A 12534-nucleotide genomic window follows, 5' to 3' on the forward strand; every position below is an offset into this window, starting at 1 on the left:
TGTTGCTTTGGCCTGAACTGGTACAGCTAACAGCTTCCTGGAAAGGCTTATTTAAACTGAAACTCCATCCTCCTTATCAATTTTATAAAATGCTCTGTGACATCGTCATAGAATTTTGCATTTGACTTTAAACTAAGAAGCAACTCTTTTTCAATAGTTTTGCTAGATATGAAAGTCTCTCCTGTCCTATTGTATTTGTGCAGTAGTTCTTAATTCTTTTTAGAGCAGAGAAAGATCTATCTACTATAGCTGTGGTTCTTGAAATTATGAGAATCAATGTGGCAAATTTGTAAGTTTCATTGAAGCCTAGTGAATATAGACCAGTATTACTAAGTACATAACAAAAGAATTCCAAGTTACTTATCCCAGGGACAAGTAGTGGATGTCCTCAAGTCTATCATAATAATGGTTATGGACTTTTTTCTAAGGAACTTGTCAAAACCTGTTACGCCCGTTGGTCGCAGATGGGTGTGACCACTTCTGCTCACCTCTTTATTCACCTACCTAACTCCAAGGGGTAGATTGGCAGCATCCACTAGCTACCTATGACCTACTTACCACTTTCAGGCCTCCTGGGTCGGCATGGATGGCGCCGACCGCCATCTTGCCATCTGATCTCTCTAGGAATGCGCGCACGCATGCAGGCCGGTCTTATCCACATCATGACGGGAACCTCGGGGGCGTCCTTTCCAGATGACGTCAGGATCTATGGATATCTAAACCTGCTGGCCTGGGTGTACCCTGCGCAGAGGGCCATTACCATCACTACAGAGAGCTCTGTTAGAAGTGCCTGCTCTATGGATCTTTACCACGCTATTGAGGACTTCACAGGTGCACCCCACCTTGCGGGCCACTACCAGACTGACCGAGGACCCTCACCGGTGTACCCCATACTGCAGACCATTACCACCTCCACCTAGGGCCTTGACTGTGCTCCTCTCTTCTCGGACCGCTGTCACCTCTGTTGAGGGCTTCATCTGCATTTCCTACTCTGAGGTTTTACCATCTTTACTGAGGACATCATTGGTGTACCTCGCCCCGTGGACCACTACCATCTCCTTCAAGGTCTCTTCGGTGTACCCCACTTCGGGGGCCACTACCATCTCTACAGGAAACCTCTCCAGTATACTCGCTTCACGGACTACTACCAGTGCTATGGAGGTATTCCCTCAGGGTACTACCTACCTCATCGACCCTGTGTCTCAGGTTCTCTGTGGACTCTTTCTCTCCCTTGCACCCCCTGCTCCATAGGTAGTGCTTCTATCATGTTTTATTCATTCTGTGTCTTCCTCTGCTGAGACCTAGCCTCCCGACAGTGAGGCTCACAGGACTCCACCCCATGGGTGTGTTATTATTTGGGATAGTTGTGGGTGGATCCTTGGGCTGGTGGCAGATGACCCTGCCCCGGGGGAAGATCCCGAGAGGGACCACTGGTTAGGCTCAGAGTTTGGAGACAGACACACACTAGATCTTTTATTAGACTGTATAGTGAACCACCAGAGGTGGCAGTAGAGAGCTGGAAGCGCCCGGCTGAGCTGTAGTCCCTCAAATACTGGAACAGCGGTCCCAGGATGGCAGAGCTGTAGAGAAACTAAGTATAGTGAGTATGCAGGGTATGCAGAGTTCAGGAATAGAACCTTGATGGTAACACTCACGCAATAGTCTCTTGAAGCAGCCCAGGAGCTGGAATGGATTAGGCCCTCGAGGAGCGAGTACCTGGTTCCAGGGAAGGCTCTGAGAGAAAGATAGTAACTCACTGGTGTTGTAGGCAGCGATGACTTCCTGGCAGAATGGTATTCAGAAGCAGGTCCGAGAACTTGGGCCCTCAAGAAGCGAGTACCGGTTCCAGACTGTTACCTGAAAGGCAAAAGAGAAAGCAAGGCCCCCGAGCACGTACCCCGGTAAAGTCCGAGGAGGCAGAGTAGCAAGGTATGCAGAGCGCGAATCCCATCCGCAATGATACCTGGAGGAAGCGAACCCTTGCTAACTCGATTAGTTAGCGATTTCAGAGACCTTTAAATATCTGGTGATGATGACATCATCTCAGGGGGACGCCCCTGAGGTTCGCACCACTGCTGGTACTTGAGTCGGGGCCATGCCACGTGCGCGCCCTTAGGCTTCTGGGAAACATGGTGGAGTGCAGCGTCTAGCCAGTCTGGGGACATGGGAGGAGGTCGGCAAGATCACGCCGCGGTAGCCAAACATCCAACAAGCAAAGAGGGAGTCGCCAACAAAGTAAAGTGGGCGGAATGGAGACATTGGGCAGCGATGGTTGCAACAGGGTGGTACCACCTCTCACTTTGGCCCAGGGTTCACACCCCTTCTGACATCACAGAATCCTAACAGATTGCCAAATCATGGACCCGGCACAGGTCTCAGCAATTCAGGCCATCCCTGGCCTGGCCCAGCGAATCACGGAGCAACAGAAGATTTTAGAGATTTTGGCTTACACCATCAATCAACTGAATAGCTGGCTCATTTCCATATCAATGCCTGCTAAGCCTGACCTGGCTAGACAAGCACCGCCCTTCCGGCCTCCAGTACCTTTGCCGGCTTCTCCTCATTTTGCAGGTGACCCCTCGTTATGCAGGGGTTTCTTGAACAGTGCAACATGCACTTTTCTCTACAACCTGCTTATTTTCCAGATGTAGTCTCCAAAACTACATATATTTTATCCCTTCTGGATGGTAAAGCATTGGCTTGGGCATCACCCCTTTGGGAACACACAGATTCCATCTTGAACGATTTACCAGGCTTCCTCACTCTCTACCGAACTGTGTTTGATGACCCAGGGCGAAGGACCATCTCTGGTGCCACTCTTTTGCATTTGCATCGGGTTTCGGACTCTCTCATCAGAATTACACTGGGATCCAGGCTGTCTGCATGCCATATTTCTCGAGGGTCTAAGCCCACATATTAAAGATGGTAGCACGTGAGCTCCCTGAGAACCTGGACTCGCTTATTGATCTCACCGGTCGCATAGACCGTCGTCTACGTGAACGGTCCCAGGAGATCAGAGGAATCAAGAGAGCGGTGGCTAGTGCCCCACGGGTTCGTACCACATCCTCTACCCTGGGTATCTCAGCATCAAGCACAGAAGAAGAGGAACCAATGAAGATGAGCCACAGTCATCTATCCACACAAGAGAAGCACCGGTGCCAGAAAGCAGGCCTCTGCATGTACTGTGGCCAATCGGGTCACACTGTACCATCCTGCCCTCTCAGTCCAGGAAACTCCCAGGCCTAGGATCCACTGAAGGACTCCTCCTAGGCCTAACTGCACCTTCTCCTCCACTAACTCTACCTGTCACTATCAACTTGGACATCCAGGAGTTTCACACCCTGGCTATAGTAGACTCGGGAGCCGGGGGAAACTTTATTCTCTGGCAAATGGTAGAACATTTACGCATTCCTATCATCTATCTGCCAACACCTTTGTTACTTTCATCTATCCATGGTGAACCTTTACCTGGTGAAATCATCTTCTCCACGATCCCTATTCACCTTCGCACTGGATCTCTCCATTTGGAGACAATCTCTTTTCTGATTCTGGACAAGGCTATACATCCAGTGGTCCTGGGCCTACCCTGGCTAAAAAAGCATACTCCTCAATTTGACTGGACCACCCACGAACTCTCTCACTGGGGGAGTCCTGCCATAAAAAATGTTTAAAAACAATATCACCGATGCCTTGCCTGACTATGCAGCCATCGATCCCAGGACTTCCATCACAATATTCCTCCTTCCAGGATGTATTTTCAAAAAAAGCTGCAGACGTCTTACCTCCACATCGCTCCTATGATTGCACAATCAATTTGCTGCCCAATACTGAGCCTCCGCGAGGAAGAGTCTATCTACTTTCCTTAACCGAAATTCAAGCCATGTCCGAATATATAAAAGAAAACCTGGCCAAAGGCTTCATTTGTCCCTCCAAGTCCCCTGCTGGAGCAGAGTTCTTTTTTGTAGGAAAGAAAGACAGCTCTCTCTGGCGTGTATAGACTACCGTGGCTTAAATGAAATTACACAGAAGGATCGCTACTACCTACCACTATTTTCCGAACTGTTTGACAGGGGGCTAAAATATTCACCAAACTGGACCTTAGGGGTGCTTATAATTTGATCAGAATACGTCAAGTTGATGAGTGGAAGATCTCTTTTAACACCCGTGGTGGCCATTTTGAATATTTGGTCATGGCATTTGGCCTATGCAATGTGCTTGGTCTGTTCCAGAACATGATGAATGAAATCTTCTTAGTCATGATCTACAGCTGTGTCGTAGTCTATTTGGACAACATTCTGGCTTTTTCAGAAGACCTTCAGAGCCATCGTCGGGATGTTATCAATGTCCTACAATGCTTAAGGGAAAACTAGCTGTTGCCAAGCTAGAAAAATGCTCTTTTCATAAGAAGTCCATCTCTTTTCTGGGCTTTCTGGTCTCTAGCCAAGGATTTCAAATGGATCCACAGAAGACTAAAAGCATCCGAGACTGGCCTCAGCCACAGGGTCTCAAGGCACTCCAAAGATTTCTAGGCTTCACAAATTACTATAGATCCTTCATCAACTACTACTCTACACTAACCGCCCCACTCACAGCCATGACATGAAAGGGAGATGACCCATCCCAATGGTCACCTGAAGCTGTATCTGTTTTCCAGAAACTTAAGAATGCATTCCTGCAAGAGCCATGCCTGCGTCATCCGGACCCTCGACGACCCTTGATCATTGAGATAGACACTTCTAATGTCGGTGTTGGGGCTGTGCTCAGTCAGCATTCTCTCAACCATACATTACATCCATGTTCTTTCTTTTCATGGTGCTTTTCCCCAGCTGAGTGCAATTATGGGATCAGGGACAAAGAATTGCTCGCAATCAAGTTAACATTCGAGGAGTGGCGGCCCTGGCTCAAGAGAGCACAGCATCAAATAATTGTGTACACGGATCACAAAAACCTCTAATATCTCCATCATGCCCAATGCCTGAATCACAGACAAGCCTGTTGGTCTCTTTTTTTCACCCAATTTAATTTCCTGCTTCAGTACTGACCAGCAGACAAAAACAAGCGAGCAGATGCTCTCGCTCCCTTATTTACTAGTGATGATGTCCTGGACGTTCCCCGGCACATCATCGATCCTACGAAAGTACTCCTCTCCATGGTTTAATGGAACAAAGTCAGCATGGCTTTACCCAGGGCAGGTCTTGCCTCACAAATATTGCCTCACAAATCTGCTTCACTTTTTTGAAGGAGTTAATAAACATGTGGATAAAGGTGAACAGGTAGATATAGTATACTTGGATTTTCAGAAGGCGTTTGACAAAGTTCCTCATGAGAGGCTTCTAGGAAAAGTAAAAAGTCATGGGATAGGTGGCGATGTCCTTTCGTGGATTGCAAACTGGCTAAAAGACAGGAAACAGAGAGTAGGATTAAATGGGCAATTTTCTCAGTGGAAGGGAGTGGACAGTGGAGTGCTTCAGGGATCTGTATTGGGACCCTTACTTTTCAATATATTTATAAATGATCTGGAAAGAAGTACGACGAGTGAGATAATCAAATTTGCAGGTGACACAAAATTGTTCAGAGTAGTTAAATCACAAGCAGATTGTGATAAATTGCAGGAAGACCTTGTGAGACTGGAAAATTGGGCATCCAAATGGCAGATGAAATTTAATGTGGATAAGTGCAAGGTGATGCATATAGGGAAAAATAACCCATGCTATAATTACACAATGTTGGGTTCCATATTAGGTGCTACAACCCAAGAAAGAGATCTAGGTGTCATAGTGGATAATATATTTAAATTGTCGGTACAGTGTGCTGCGGCAGTCAAAAAAGCAAACAGAATGTTGGGAATTATTAGAAAGGGAATGGTGAATAAAACGGAAAATGTCATAATGCCTCTGTATCACTCCATGGTGAGACCGCACCTTGAATACTGTGTACAATTCTGGTCGCCGCATCTCAAAAAAGATATAATTGCGATGGAGAAGGTACAGAGAAGGGCTACCAAAATGATAAGGGGAATGGAACAGCTCCCCTATGAGGAAAGACTAAAGAGGTTAGGACTTTTCAGCTTGGAGAAGAGACGACTGAGGGGGGATATGATAGAGGTGTTTAAAATCATGAGAGGTCTAGAACGGGTAGATGTGAATCGGTTATTTACTCTTTCGGATAGTAGAAAGACTAGGGGGCACTCCATGAAGTTAGCATGGGGCACATTTAAAACTAATTGGAGAAAGTTCTTTTTTACTCAACGCACAATTAAACTCTGGAATTTGTTGCCAGAGGATGTGGTTAGTGCAGTTAGTATAGCTGTGTTTAAAAAAGGATTGGATAAGTTCTTGGAGGAGAAGTCCATTACCTGCTATTAAGTTCACTTAGAGAATAGCCACTGCCATTAGCAATGTTAACATGGAATAGACTTAGTTTTTGGGTAATTGCCAGGTTCTTATGGCCTGGATTGGCCACTGTTGGAAACAGGATGCTGGGCTTGATGGACCCTTGGTCTGACCCAGTATGGCATTTTCTTATGTTCTTATGTTCTTATGTACTCACACTGTGCCATCCAGGAAGACGGTGGTTCCCCGGCCTCTGCACAAAAAGATACTCAGATGGGCACATGATTCGGTACTCTCTGGTCACCCCAGGCAAGCAAGAACACTCTCTACAAGATGCTGAGGCCTATGTGGAATCTTGCCCCACATGTGCTCGCCAAAAGCCGCCGACAGGCCATCCATGAACCCATATATCCACGGACTTTATTGTTGACCTACCCTCCTCCAGTGGTAACAATAGCATTTGGGTCACCGTAGACCGCTTTTCGAAGATGGCTCACTTTGTGGCATTACCCGGCCTGCCCTCAGCTCCAGAGCTGGCCAAATTATTCATCAGACATATTTTCCGTCTTCATGGACTTCCGAAGCACATCCTGTCGGATAGGGGCATCCAGTTCACAGCCAAGTTCTGGAGATCGCTGTGTAAGAAGTTTGACATTGCCCTGGACTTTACATCAGCCTTTCATCCACAGGCCAATAGACAGTCAGAAAGAACCAATCATACACTGAAGCAGTTCCTCCGGGCGTACGTCAATTCCCGACTGAATTATTGGTCTGAGATATTGTACTCACCCCACTTTGATTGAGAGACCCTACAACTCACTGAATGGAGCCCTGCCTGTCATCACACTTTCATCAGGAGAATAGAACTGCTTTCAGTGATCCTGCTAGCGGTTACTGTCTCAGGCCTTCCTGTGCAATATGCTGACTTTGGGAATGTGTTTTTAAGACAGAAGGCTGATAATCTTCCACCTCATCATGAGTACGACTGCCCCATCGATCTTCTGTCAGGTACTATGCCCCATAAGGTAAGAACTTACCCTTTGTCTTTAGAGACCCAAGCTATGTCGGAGTACATCCGTGAAAACTTGGCTAAAGGTTTTATCCGTTCCTCCACCTCACCTGCTGATGCAGGCTTCTTGTTTGTCACCAGGAAGGATGGGTCATTACGACCATGCATAGACTATCGTGAATTGAATGCCATCACCCACAAGGATAAGTATCCTCTGCCTTTGATTAATGAATTGTTTGTTTACCTCCAAGGGGCGACCGTCTTTACCAAGCTGGACTTGCGAGGTGCCTACAACTTGGTTCATATCCGCCCTGAGGATGTCTGGAAGACAGCATTTAATACCAGGGATGGACATTATGAATACTGTATAATGCCATTTGGCCTTTGTAATGCCCCATGCGGTGTTCCAAAGCATTATCAACAAAATCTTCCACAACCTCCTTTATGTGAAGCATAAGTATGACCACCAACCACCCAGCTATCTACATTTCTAATGATCGAATCACCTACTATAACATCCATCCTAATACTTCCCTCTTGGGCACATGGCCCTGGAAACTCATTCTTAGTGTGAGAGGATAAGACATTACCAGCTACAGGATTACTTCCTGCCATACCAAGGTGATTGTTTCCTGTCCGGTGACCTTGCTGCTCCAAAGCAGCACAAGTACTACTTGACTGAAGTTGGGACTACTCTACGGTATCCCTGAATGTCTCCTCTATATACTTCTTTGTCTGCTTCAGTTCCTCCAGGTCTGCTACTCTGGCTTACAAAGATTGGACTCATTCTCTGAGAGCCAGGAGCTCTTTGCCCCTGGTACACACATATAACATCTCACCAACTGGTAGATAGTCATTCATTTGGCACTCAGTTAAAAGGACTGGATAGCCCCCAACTCGCTGCTGGACTTCTGTCTGCATCTTAGTTTTATTAAGCTGCTAAGGTTTTAAAGGCTGATAAGGAAGTAGATATGTCTCTCAATTCAAGGGATTTCAAATTATTTGGTTTCTTTTAATGCCTTAAAAGTGAATATTAAAAGATGGGCGCATACAGAAATCAAGAGATGGGTGCACATCTAGCATTTGCCCGTGTCCATCCAATTTTATAAGGCAGCCAGATGTGTGCATAATTGCTGATGTATGAATATCTTGCATCAGAGAAAAAAGGGGTATGATGTGGGTGGGGTGTGGGCATTCCAGGGCAAGGCCAAGAGATGAGCATGCAAGTTCCTACATGCCTGGATACGTGCCCAGGTCCATTGTCATATAACTTTATTTCTGCTATGGACAGCTGTAAATTTAAAAAATATATATTTATAGGCATTTTTGAGGTGTTGGAGGGGTCTGGGGTAAATGGGGGAATTGCAGGCTATAGAACCAGGGGGATTGGGAGGACCTAGCAGAACACTGGGCAAACTACAGATGAACTGGTGAAACTGGTTCTCAGAATGTGCGTCTGTTATAAAATACAGGCAGTTATGTGTCTGTAAGCTGACATATTATTGGATGCATACAAGTTTAAAATTAGGTGCATAGATATGCGTGACTAGGCTATTTTATAATATGTGCATGTATGTGTATGTTAGAAAATTGACATGTCTTTGGATATGCGCTGATGAACACATGTATATGTGCACCCGCATACCCATTTGAAAGTTAATGTCTAAGATTTTAAAATTTATACTAGGTGACATTTTTTTTGTTAATTTAAAATCCTTAGGATATTATGGATTTCATATGGATATTTGCATGGAATTCTAAAGATTTATACATCACTGTCAGCTTATTCTTAAGTCCTATAAAGTCAAAATGTTGACTGTACATTTTCTTCAAAGAGGAGAGTGCATGCTCTCGGAAGGATTTGGCATGTGGTATCAATTTTGAAGAACAAAAGACTTGCCATACTGGGTCAGACAAAAGGTATATCCAGCCTAGTATCCTGTTTCCAACAGTGGCCAAGTCAGGTCACAAGTACCTGCCAGGATCCCAAGGGGTAGATAGATTAATAATGGTTAACTTTATCCAAAAAAAACAGCAGAATCTCCCCAAATATATAAAAGAATCAAAAACAAAGAGAGAAGAATAAACTAGTAAATACAAAAACAGCAAAATACATCAACAAACTTAAACATACTGATTCTGATATCAGAAAAAATGTGCAATCTGCTGCCTCACACCATGCAATGGGCCACAAGCAAACTTCAGAGATGTTATGAACTGCTGCCCGCGGGTTTCCCCGCGAGCAGACTCACTCACCTTGCCGCTGCCATTCTTCACCTGACGCGGCAGGCTGTCGGGCCTCCAACGCGGCTGGAGCCGCGGTCTCACCTGCCCCACGCGGCCCGGAGGCCGCCCCGGAGGCCGCGGCCTTTCTGCCCCTCCCCGTAGGGCCGGGACTGCCCCTGATGTCATTACCATCTTTGCGGCGCTAAGGCCGCATCCCCGGGCTGGTCCGGCGGCTGGAGCCGCCCCCAGGGCTCCCCGCAGTGGCTGGAGCACTGCCGACGTCAGGGCCTGCGTTCAGGCCAGCCCTGCCTTCTCAGCATCTCTACGGCGGTGCAGGCCACTGTCCGCGGTCCTGCACAGCTCCCTGCTGCTTGCTTCTTAGGCGCCAGCCAGTGCCTCTCTGCCAGATTTAAAGGGCCAGACACAGGAAGTGTGCTGGCGCCACCTTTAAGTGGACTTCCTGCTTGAGCCCTATAAGAGGGCTGTCTTCTCAGTCTGTTGTGGCCTTGCATCAGAGTGTCATCCCCTCTGGAGGCTCCTGCCTGCCAGAGCCTTGTAAGGTCTTCTGTTCTTCGTGGAGCTCCTCATCTTGTCTGCCTTCTACCACGTCTTCATGTCTTGGTGTTTTTCCTGAGGTCCCGGTCCATGTTCTGATGTCTCGTCATGATCTTCCTCATCCTGATGTGCCTGCCTTTCCGGATGTTCTTCCCTGCATCTTCGTCTGGTGCTCCTGAGCCTTTTGATCCTGTAGGCCTGTTCTCTTGGATGATGTGTGCCCGAGAATGAGGTGGCCTGCAGGTGGGATTGAGCCTCTGTTCCCACCAGCCATAGAGGGAGCTTCGGATGACACTGGCTTCGTCATTGGAGTTCCTCTTTGCCTGGATCTTCCCCGCACTTGTCCCGCTCTCCTCGTGGTCCGTGACCAGCCTCCAAGGGCTATGTAGGGCGCGTAGTGGGACAGGGTGGTCCGTGACTCAGTCCCGCGGGTGGCCTGAGTAGGGCACCCTGAGAGACAGTGCAAATGTCCTTCCTCCCAGGTGTTGTCAAGAACTAAGTGTCTCCATCTGTGATGCCGTCGCATCAACCAAGTGTCTACGTCAGTGATGCCGTTGCATCAACCAAGTGTCTTCGTCAGTGATGCTGTCGCATCAACCAAGTGTCTTCGTCAGTGGGGCTGTCGCATCAACTAAGTGTTTTGTCTGCGATGCCATCGCATCGACCATAGTCCTGTTTATGTATCAAGGCCCGTCTGCCCTCAACCTCAGGCCAGGCCTGCTGCTCCATGCTGTTCCTCACAGCAGGTCCGAAAGGGCTCGGAATGGTCGGAGGACCATTCAACTTCCAACATCCTTGGGTGTTGGCCTTGAGAGCTTGCAGGCCTGGCAGAGGGTCAGCCATCGTGGGACACACCGTCAACCCTCAGCCCGGCCCTGAAGGTCTGGGCTCGGTCCAAGGCCCAAGGGCACACTAAAACACCCACCACGTAACAGAATTCAAGGTCTTTAGAGGCCCCCCATCTTAACAAGAGACAAGTGCTATTGATGCCTCATACCCTAAACCTAAATATCATTTAATGTCTTTACAAAAAACTGTATATGTGTATCATTAAAAAATGTTTTAACTCAAAATAATTGTCACAATTATCTTATGAAATGTAATACCCAATGGAAAATCTCATCAAACACCGACATTGGCCAATGTCTCGGTGACCTTCTGTCACCTGTCTCAAGGGTTATGTCATCTGAGACAAAATAAAAATCAATATCAACTTATAATATTATAGAATAATAAAATACAATATTATTTAGCTCAGATATCAGATACTGATATCGGTATCAGTATTTTTGCTGATGTATTTTGCTCTTTTGGTATTTACTAGTTCATTCCTCTCTCTTTGTTTTTGATTTTTTAATGGACTTTACCTCCAGGAACCTGTCCAAACCTTTTTTAAAATGCAGCTATACTAATAGCTTTCACTATATTCTCTAGCAATGAATTCCAGAGCTTAATTATGAATTGAGTAAAAAAGTATTTTCTCTTATTAGTTTTAAATGTATTACCTAATAATTTCATTGTGTGTCTCCTGGTCTTTGTATTTTTTGAAAATGTAAATAACTGGTTAACGCTTACTTGATACATTCCATTCATTATTTTATAGACCTCTAATCATATGTCCACTCTGCCATCTCTTCTCCATGCTGAAGAGTCCTAACCTTTTTAGCCTTTTTTCAAAGGGATATTGTTTCATCCCCTTTATCATTTTGGTTGCCTTTCTCTGTATCTTTTCTAATTCTGCTATATTTTTCTTAAGATGTGGTGACCAGAACTGCACACAACATTCAAGATAAGGTCACACCATGGAGCTATATAGAGGCATTATGAGATTCTCTGTTTTACTCTCCATTCCCTTCCTAATAATCCCTAGCATTCTATTTGCTTTCTTGGCTGATGCTGCACACTAGGGATGTGCATTTGTTTTAAATGAAATAGACAATGGCAATGAAACTGGCTATTTTGTCATCTTTCGGGAGCACCCCAAAATGAAAAAAATAAATTGACAAAATGTCATGGAATTTCATATTTCATTTTAGTGTGCACTAACTATAGTTTTCTTATTTACAGGCTTAGTGTGCACTAACGGGGCTAATGTTGACTGTATGTTAACTACATGTAAGTGTGCATTAAGTCCCATTAGTGTGCATTACCTAATTTTCTAATTTTGGAATTAGTGCACACCCTAATAGGATTTAGGAAGCATTACCTGTTGTTAGCGCACACTAACTAAAGTTTAGAAGGAGACAGCCAATGGGAATGCAGAACCATACCTCTAGCTAATGAACTGCCCCCTAATTGACACTTTTTATCTTATTGGTAACATTTTTCGTTAGTGCACGCTAACAACCAGTTAGTGCTCCCTAAGTCCTATTACAGTGCACTAACTGAAATTAGAAAACTTGCTAGTATGCA

Source organism: Rhinatrema bivittatum, chromosome 2 (genome assembly GCF_901001135.1).
Source record: "Rhinatrema bivittatum chromosome 2, aRhiBiv1.1, whole genome shotgun sequence".
Taxonomy (NCBI): domain Eukaryota; kingdom Metazoa; phylum Chordata; class Amphibia; order Gymnophiona; family Rhinatrematidae; genus Rhinatrema; species Rhinatrema bivittatum.